General features: G+C 40.0%; 1 long non-coding RNA gene across 1 annotated transcript; it reads left to right on the forward strand.

Moving 5' to 3' along the window:
* Positions 1–3950: 3950 nt before the first annotated feature.
* Positions 3951–9518, forward strand: LOC140929580 (uncharacterized). Its single transcript, XR_012164744.1, has 4 exons — positions 3951–4142; positions 4262–4306; positions 4446–4497; positions 9352–9518. It is a non-coding gene; the product is annotated as an uncharacterized lncRNA (long non-coding RNA).
* The last annotated feature ends 323 nt before the right edge of the window (positions 9519–9841 follow it).

The raw sequence follows: 9841 nt of genomic DNA on the forward strand, positions 1-9841 counted from the left end.
ACAATTGAGACGAGAAGTTTCTCGCGGCTCGCGGCTTCGCCCCTCGCGTGCTTAGGTTTCGCGTGCAGTAACTTTGCAAAGACAAATAAGAGACTGCTCGCAGTCTATGTATATTCGGAATCATAAACAGCTTCAGGACTGTGCTACTTGATAGACGACATATTAATTGGTGCTTTTTAATCGAAGAACTCGAGAGGGTAAAAAGAAACATTACTAGTATCCTGTTTGATCAATCACGTGCTTAAAGCATGGAATTCTGCAACCCCCGCGCAGGGATCAGGGTCCTTGCTATTACTAGTCAAGCCACAGATAATTTTTCAAGACATCGTTGGTTATTGTTTTTTTCGTAACATTGCTTATCCTTCGACATATGAGTGTGTGGTGAATAAAACACATATCGTTAAATCGAGATTTTAGAAGCTTAAACTATATACGCCTTTTTCTTTTCTTCTTGTACGCTCTGTTTGGTGAAAACAATTGTACGTGAACAAAGGCGACGAAACCCAATTTCCTTATGATATCAATGTTCAAAATCTTCGCTTCTCAAGTACCGTAAATCCTCTATTAAGGGGCTTATTTTTTTCAAGCACTTTTGAGGGGGGGGGGGAGCTTATTAATTTAGCGAAATACATCAACGGGAGCAAGGTTTCTCGAGGACGGACTTGTGGTTACCGTGGGCTATACTGCTTTTTCTAACAATAAGAAAATGGTAACAATTCTCCACAGAGAACTAGAGCATAAAGTTAAAAAAGTTCAGCACATGAAGTTGGAGGTCATGCGGCCAAAGACCAAAAACAATATGAATTTTCAGCCTGAATAAACTATAACTGATCAGTCCACGTTAATTGTTTGTGAAGAATAAGGATGGAGGAGAGGGGGAGGGGGGGTTCTTAATAGAGGATTTACGGTAAATTTTTTCCGGAAGGTACAGTATGAGATCACAAGCAGGTCCCGAAATGAACGTCTGATATTTCCCTTTATAACGGGCCCCTATTCAGCAGACACCTCTATAAAGCGGACGCGGACACTAATTAGCTAATTTCTGTTGTTAAAAACCTCTATTAAGCGGACACCGGTCTGAATGGACAATCAGTAGTATTGGATTGCGTCCTTGAAATACCGACTCAAGTCAGTTAATGTTTTTGCATTTACAAACAAATTAAAGTTGGTAATGAAAGGTAATGAACTTGAACTCTGGATAGCTTCTTTAACAACATGGAACTTTATCACAGGACGGAGTAACCGTTGAATGTTGATCGTCAACAAACATTGCGCAATTTTTACAAACTCTATTAAGCAGATACCCTATATTAAGTGGACACTTGCGAAGGTCCCGAAGGTGTCCGCTTGTATTTTATTTGTCATACAAACTCTCAACGGTTGCTTGTAACGCGACACCGACTCTCTTGTGAGAAAGTTATTTTACATAACACACTCTTAACGTAACCTTGGGACGCCTATGGTTGCATATACATCCCTAGTTTGACCAAAGCTGGAATATGCAAGTGCGGCTTGGGACCCGTTTTAAAGAAAGATATCGGTGCTCTGGAAAGGGTTCAACGTAAAGCAGCACGGTTCTGTTCACAGAATAATAAGAGATATGAGAGTGTTACGGACATGATTAAAGACTTAGGGTGGGCCACACCGGGGGGGGGGGGGGGCACTCCCTTATATAAGCCATATAGGTATGTGCCGCGACATCGGGTATGGTTTTCGCGCCTTTTTGGTCTAAAAACGGGTGATCCACTTTGCCCTTTTTGTTCTGGAATCGGCTCTGGTTTTCGAGGGAACTACGGAGTGTATGAATATATTTATCACTTCAATTCCATATGAGTAAGACTGAGAAATATGCAAATTCGAAATGGATTTGAAGAATTGTTTTGTTTGCCAATCTAAGTAATAATAACATAATTTCTGCTTAAAAGCGAGGTCTGAAAACGTGTATGGATTTTAGAGATCTAGTCTGAAAACGGGTGTGGAAAATTACATTTTTTGGTCTGAAATCGGGTCAGGATTTGAAGAACCGGGCTACACACCCCCACCAAGAATTCTTAGGAGTACCCCCCCCGGGGGGGGGGCACGCTGGTAACGGGAAGAAGGCAGTTTAGGTTAACACTTATGTATAAACTAACTCATGGTCTTATTCATATAGATAGCCGAAAATTTTAAAATTATACACCCCGAGAGTCGCACGAGGGGAAGCCATCAATTTAAATTTCGCGTGCCATATGCAAACAAAGACATTTTTTCCAAAAACTATGGCGGACTAGAACTGCCTCCCTGAGGCCATTGTTTCATCAACCTCATTAGATACTTTTAAATATAGGTTATCAGCTTTTCTTAAATACTAGTTATATATAATTTATAAAGTTTTCTTTATTTAACTTTTATATCATTATTTTATATATTTATATCTGTATTTTATTCATTTACTTATTTTATTCATTTATTTATTTGTTTGTTTTTATTTTTACGGTTGGTGTGATATCTTAACGATTTACCGACCTAATACATGTAAAGGTGTTCTAGAGTGTGCCAGGTTTAAGAAATTTAGTCAGCAATAGTCAAGGCAAGGACAACTAATATTCAACACACGTCGTTGTGCCAAAAGACTTAGATATCTTGATTTGAAAACTTCAGTCGGAACACAGCTACGCCAAATCATTGCCCTAGTTTCAGCAACCTCAGACAGGTTAACTAAAAAACCTAACGCATGTCACAGAGCTTATTAGCTCATGGATGACGTAGTCATGCCATGGGCTTTTGGAGGCACTCGAATGGCACTCGATCACTCACTCACTCACTCACTCACTCACTCACCCACTCACTCGATTCTCATTAATTTATTCATTAAAGTCAGATTAAACACGTTACTCCTACCTCCCGTACTTAGTATTACTTTTATTCCAAGTGCCTTTTACGTATATGTTTGGAATATTCTAGAGGGTACTAGTAAGGCGAATTTTTTTCCCGACACATCAATAATAGAGATTGGTTTTGAATAGATGGAAATATTCAAAAGAACACTGGTAATATCATCCACAAGAAATGGACTTAGAATTGTTAAAAGGACATTGAAATAATTGAGCGTGGATCATTGTTGTATATTTGGACGAATTGTGCTCATTTGTTCCCGATATTATACTTGATATGGAGAAGATGCGATCAACAGGAGTGTGAAAGAGCTCTTGCAGCCTGACAATGGGATTTCGTTCAGCGAAAAGCGAATAAGCCAAAGAGCCTTATAATCACTGCAAAAAAACGGTCCTCGAGTTGTTAAAGCGACATTGAGGAGTATCTATTGAGGTGTATTCAGTAATTTGGACGAATCCGTTCGACCAATTGTCTTGGTATGCAAACAGGGAATGAATTTTTTGTGTCAACTAGAAGCACAGGTTTTAGAACAAACAAGCGTTACGCTATTTTGCTTGAATTCTTAGGTGGTCTTTGCCTTAAAGTAGGCTTTTGTTTGTCGGTGATTCCATTTAGCAGTGCTATGAATATAATTTCTACAAGAAATGCTGCGCTGGTATAAACAAGTCTCTGGCGAAAGGCAATCGGATACTTCGACTGCGTTTAAATTACTTGGCTAGGTCAGAGCACGTACTGCTTTGAGCTAATAATCCGTTTTATTAAAATAATTTTTAGCTCGTGTTTATCAAAAGTGCATTCTAAAGCAGTTCAATTTAGCCATAAACGCCTGTATTCTGTATTTAATATAGCTCGTACTGCATATACTAACCGTTATACGTACTCATCATATGGAAACATTTATTTCAGGGGCACCCAACGAATCTGTTCCTCACTTTATCTGTTCCGCATAGGAATCTTGCTGGCTGGCAAAATATTAGGTGTTCCAATGAGCTGGCTAGGAAATTTCTTATTGTTAGAGGCTTTGGCTGGTAATTACTGACTTTTCTAGCATTTCAAGCCGAGCTGGGTGAGAAACTCTGAAGACCGAGGACGACTGAAAAAAAGTATCCCTTCCCTCCCCCCGAGAGTAGTGACAAACATTTGACGGCTGGCCAGAGAGATCGCGTTTGCGGAAAAAACCGGTTTTGTGTCGGTTATTTTTTGCGAGGGATTTCAAAGCGCGCGGATGTCTGCACATGTACAGATCAAAGAACTTTCCTCATTTACATGTAAGATTAATTCCCATTGTTATTTTATCTGTATGCTGAAGTTCTCGTGATGTTCTTGTACACTGAATTGAGACGAATCGAGTGAATCTAACAGCAGTAATTTGTATTTTCATTCACAGATTTAAGTTTCGGCGCCCTGTAGTGTGTGTTCAGCGTTTTCGGAGGTAAGACTTCTTATTATAGGTGTGTTAATGCCTTTTTTCGGTTATCCGTGTTAGTCTAGTGCGTGATAACCTTTTACAGTTGAAGCGAACTGAGCCAACAAATTTTAAAAAACTGACAGCAGTATATTTTTGTTTACAGTTAGGCCGTGTAGGCAGCCACCGGATCGAGTAGATGTTTCCTCACACACAAGGTAAGAATCAAGAAAAATTCGTACTTATTTTAATGCAAGTTATTTCGCTAAAAAGACGGATTGGTTCTCTCGACAACTCCAGCAAAGCCTCTGTTTTTGTGTTAACATAGAAACGAGCCTTTGTATATGTAGCCAGAAGGCAGATGACAAACATGCACTGAAAAATAATAAGAGCTGTGTCACGCCTTTAGCTTGCTTTCCATAGGCTAAAATTCTCAGCCAAAAATAAGGAAACCCCAATTAACGACTTCAGTTTGAAAAAATGGACATTGTCAAATGATAAGAACCCACTTGCACGTGAGGATGGCAAAAGACGGCTTAGATGCAAATGGATTAAAATATGTATTACTATGGTGTTGACTATAGTTTTTCTTTCCTCTGACTAAGCAAATTTTGTTGGTTCTGGCCAGACTGTGGTTTTATTTGTCAGAATGCATCTGATGCTCAGCTGTTTTGTATTGGATTGAGTACCTACTTAAGACATTAATACTATTGTTCATACAATGTATGTGTCAGCAATAACTGCTGATCAATCAACACATACATTGACAGTAAAAATTAATTGTTATTGTGACCAATTCTACAGCACTAATTCTTTTTTACTTGGCAGATTGTTAACTTCTCCTCTTCAACAATCTTTAGTCATACTCTGTCTCTGTACAAAACAAAGCTAAGTTAGGATTGTGACGATGAGCATTCACTGTTTGTTCATTCTTACCACCCTCTCTCTTCCATCAGGTTGGGGTTAGGCTTGTGATGATGGGCATTCACTGTTTGTTCATTCTTACGACCCTCTCTATTCCATCAGGTCGGGTTAGGCTTGTGACGATGGGCATTCACTGTTTGTTCATTCTTATGACCCTCTCTCTTCCATCAGGTCGGGTTAGGCTTGTGACGATGGGCATTCACTGTTTGTTCATTCTTACGACCCTCTCTCTTCCATCAGGTTGGGGTCAGGCTTGTGACGATGGGCATTCACTGTTTGTTCATTCTTACGACCCTCTCTCTTCCATCAGGTTGGGGGTTAGGCTTGTGACGATGGGCATTCACTGTTCGTTCATTCTTACGACCCTCTCTCTTCCATCAGGTTGAGTTAGGCTTGTGACGATGGGCATTCATTGTTTGTTCATTCTTACGACCCTCTCTCTTCCACCAGGTTGGGTTAGGCTTGTGACGATGGGCATTCACTGTTTGTTCATTCTTACGACCCTCTCTCTTCCATCAGGTTGAGTTAGGCTTGTGACGATGGGCATTCACTGTTTGTTCATTCTTACGACCCTCTCTCTTCCATCAGGTTGAGTTAGGCTTGTGACGATGGGCATTCACTGTTTGTTCATTCTTACGACCCTCTCTCTTCCATCAGGTCGGGTTAGGCTTGTGACGATGGGCATTCACTGTTTGTTCATTCTTACAACCCTTTCTCTTCCATCGGGTTGAGTTAGGCTTGTGATGATGGGCATTCACTGTTTGTTCATTCTTACGACCCTCTCTCTTCCATCAGGTCGGGTTAGGCTTGTGACAATGGGCATTCACTGTTTGTTCATTCTTACGACCCTCTCTCTTCCATCAGGTTGATTTAGGCTTGTGACGATGGGCATTCATTGTTTGTTCATTCTTACGACCCTCTCTTTTCCACCAGGTTGGGTTAGGCTTGTGACGTTGGGTATTCTTTTTTTGTTCATTCTTACGACCCTCTCTCTTCCATCAGGTTGAGTTAGGCTTGTGACGATGGGCATTCACTGTTTGTTCATTCTTACGACCCTCTCTCTTCCATCAGGTTGGGTTAGGCTTGTGACGATGGGCATTCACTGTTTGTTCATTCTTACGACCCTCTCTCTACCATCAGGTTGGGGTTAGGCTTGTGACGATGGGCATTCACTGTTTGTTCATTCTTACGACCCTCTCTCTTCCATCAGGTTGGGTTAGGCTTGTGACGATGGGCATTCACTGTTTGTTCATTCTTACGACCCTCTCTCTACCATCAGGTTGGGGTTAGGCTTGTGACGATGGGCATTCACTGTTTGTTCATTCTTACGACCCTCTCTCTTCCATCAGGTTGGGTTAGGCTTGTGACGATGGGCATTCACTGTTTGTTCATTCTTACGACCCTCTCTCTTCCATCAGGTTGAGTTAGGCTTGTGACGATGGGCATTCACTGTTTGTTCATTCTTACGACCCTCTCTCTTCCATCAGGTTGAGTTAGGCTTGTGACGATGGGCATTCACTGTTTGTTCATTCTTACGACCCTCTCTCTTCCATCAGGTTGGGTTAGGCTTGTGACGATGGGCATTCACTGTTTGTTCATTCTTACGACCCTCTCTCTACCATCAGGTTGGGGTCAGGCTTGTGACGATGGGCATTCACTGTTTGTTCATTCTTACGACCCTCTCTCTTCCATCAGGTTGGGTTAGGCTTGTGACGATGGGCATTCACTGTTTGTTCATTCTTACGACCCTCTCTCTTCCATCAGGTTGAGTTAGGCTTGTGACGATGGGCATTCACTGTTCATTCTTACGACCCTCTCTCTTCCATCAGGTTGAGTTAGGCTTGTGACGATGGGCATTCACTGTTTGTTCATTCTTACGACCCTCTCTCTTCCATCAGGTTGAGTTAGGCTTGTGACGATGGGCATTCACTGTTTGTTCATTCTTACGACCCTCTCTCTTCCATCAGGTTGGGTTAGGCTTGTGACGATGGGCATTCACTGTTTGTTCATTCTTACGACCCTCTCTCTACCATCAGGTTGGGGTCAGGCTTGTGACGATGGGCATTCACTGTTTGTTCATTCTTACGACCCTCTCTCTTCCATCAGGTTGGGTTAGGCTTGTGACGATGGGCATTCACTGTTTGTTCATTCTTACGACCCTCTCTCTTCCATCAGGTTGAGTTAGGCTTGTGACGATGGGCATTCACTGTTCATTCTTACGACCCTCTCTCTTCCATCAGGTTGAGTTAGGCTTGTGACGATGGGCATTCACTGTTTGTTCATTCTTACAACCCTTTCTCTTCCATCGGGTTGAGTTAGGCTTGTGATGATGGGCATTCACTGTTTGTTCATTCTTACGACCCTCTCTCTTCCATCAGGTCGGGTTAGGCTTGTGACAATGGTCATTCACTGTTTGTTCATTCTTACGACCCTCTCTCTTCCATCAGGTTGATTTAGGCTTGTGACGATGGGCATTCATTGTTTGTTCATTCTTACGACCCTCTCTTTTCCACCAGGTTGGGTTAGGCTTGTGACGTTGGGTATTCTTTTTTTGTTCATTCTTATATGACCCTCTCTCTTCCATCTGGTTGAGTTAGGGATTCATGGTTCGCACTGAGAACTTTGCTTCCTTTGTGGCCCTCTATTCAGTTGTCTTTCCATTTTCCTTTAATGTGAATGGACGCACATCCATGTCATTGGGAGGAAGATGCTTAACAGTTTGTTCAATCATGGTCACATTTTAAATTTTGATGAAATAAAAAATTATTTATAGTGTGGAAAAAGTCCATTCATTTGGACCAGTTCAACTGCTAGACCTGATTATGGCCTGCAGAAATTTTACTGATCTTGTTATCCATCCATTTCAGTATTCTGGTATTGTGTGGAGGAAATTTATAAATAATGACTGTCACATTAGGCGAATCAAGGAATTTTTTTTATTTTTCAGTTGATGTGGAAAGATATACAGTATAGCTAAATTGGTTGACTGCAGCACCATGATAACAAATAGATTGCTACCTCAACCTTTTTTTGTTGTTGTTTGGCACAGACATTCATGTTAAATAAATATGTTTCAACTTAAGCGTAAGGTTTCTACACCTAAAAATTTAAAGGGGTGGAGTCTACTTTTTACAAATACCATCAATCACAGTATGCCCACACAAAGTGGGTAACCCTTGGTATTATTGAATTTAGAAGAAATGTATGAGAATTACAAAAAAGTTCCAGAAGATTGTACTATTCTGCAATAAATATTTCATATGAAATGAGAATAAACTAACCTTCAATTTCAAGGACTTGCATTGCTCAGGGAAAAAAATCGCTAAAAATTGCCATTTCCAGCCATACAATGTAACAACAACAGCACTTCATTTCAGATAAAGGTTGGTTTATCCTCATCTTATATGAAAATATAATATTGATCACAGAATAGTACAGTAATAATTATGGAACTTCTTGCTATTCTCATACATTGCTTTTTTTTTTTTTTTTTTATTGACAAGAAAAAAAGTAATTACAAATACTTGTTATTTTAACTATGAAAAATAATATATCTCTATAGCAAAAAACAAACTAAATTTGTAAAGGAAAAAAAAAACAAACAAACAAACAAACAAACTAAATTCAAAGGAAAAAGACGCAAACCTGATAAGTGAAACAGTATAGCAGTAAAGTGTAGCTTGAAGGAAATGACACTAGCATTCACGTATCTAAAGAAGTTTGTCCCACTGATGTTTTTTTGAATTGCGATAGGCAGTTAGATCTAAAAGCTATGGTGCGAAGAATATCAATTTTGTTGTTGAGACGCAGTAGAAAACTGTCAAAGTCCAGGACGCCGTTGCGTACGCTTGTAGCAAAAACATTATATTTGGCGACAATCAAACAGTAATTAAGCACTTCCCAGTTATTTGACTCTTTGTGCCAACCATATAGAATAGTGCTTTCAGATAAAGTCAGTTTCATACATTGCTTCTGAATTCAATAATACCAAGGGTCACGCACTTTGTGTGGGGCCCCTGTGATAACAATAGCTTTGATTAGTAAGGCCATAACTAGATCTGAAAAAATCACACTCAATCAGTATTGCTGCTGGCTGTAGTCAATTAACATTTGTCTCTTATTTTTTCCTTTTTAATATTATTTTTCAGGCTGTGGAAATAGCAAGGAACTGTGCATTACCTTGGTTTATCCTAGCAAGTATGTTAAACAATTGCCTTGCGTACAATGCTGCTAGGTGTTATGAATTCTGCGCTCACTTTCCAGGCTCACAAAAGTCTCCTAAAATTCAGACTGCTCCAGACAGCAGTACATTTAGAGTATCATATACTAACACAAGAATAACAGCTGTTTTTTAGAAGAAAAAAAAACAACAGAATAACACGCAAATGGCAGGCTATTGCAACAACACTTTGCGAAGAACTGCAAGCAAGCAACTGCGTATATAGATCACAAGGTGCCCCTGCTAGGGGCATTGGGCCACCCCCAGTATAGCAGGAAAAACTGCAAACCAGCATTGTTTCGAGGTTAACTTTGCCTAAATTACATTTAGCCACATTAATATAAGTATTTTTATTGATATCATTATTATTATTCGTTTCATTTATATTAATTAATTTAATTCCTGGCTGGGAAATAAAT

Source organism: Porites lutea, chromosome 3 (genome assembly GCF_958299795.1).
Source record: "Porites lutea chromosome 3, jaPorLute2.1, whole genome shotgun sequence".
In the NCBI taxonomy this organism is placed as follows: Eukaryota; Metazoa; Cnidaria; class Anthozoa; order Scleractinia; family Poritidae; genus Porites; species Porites lutea.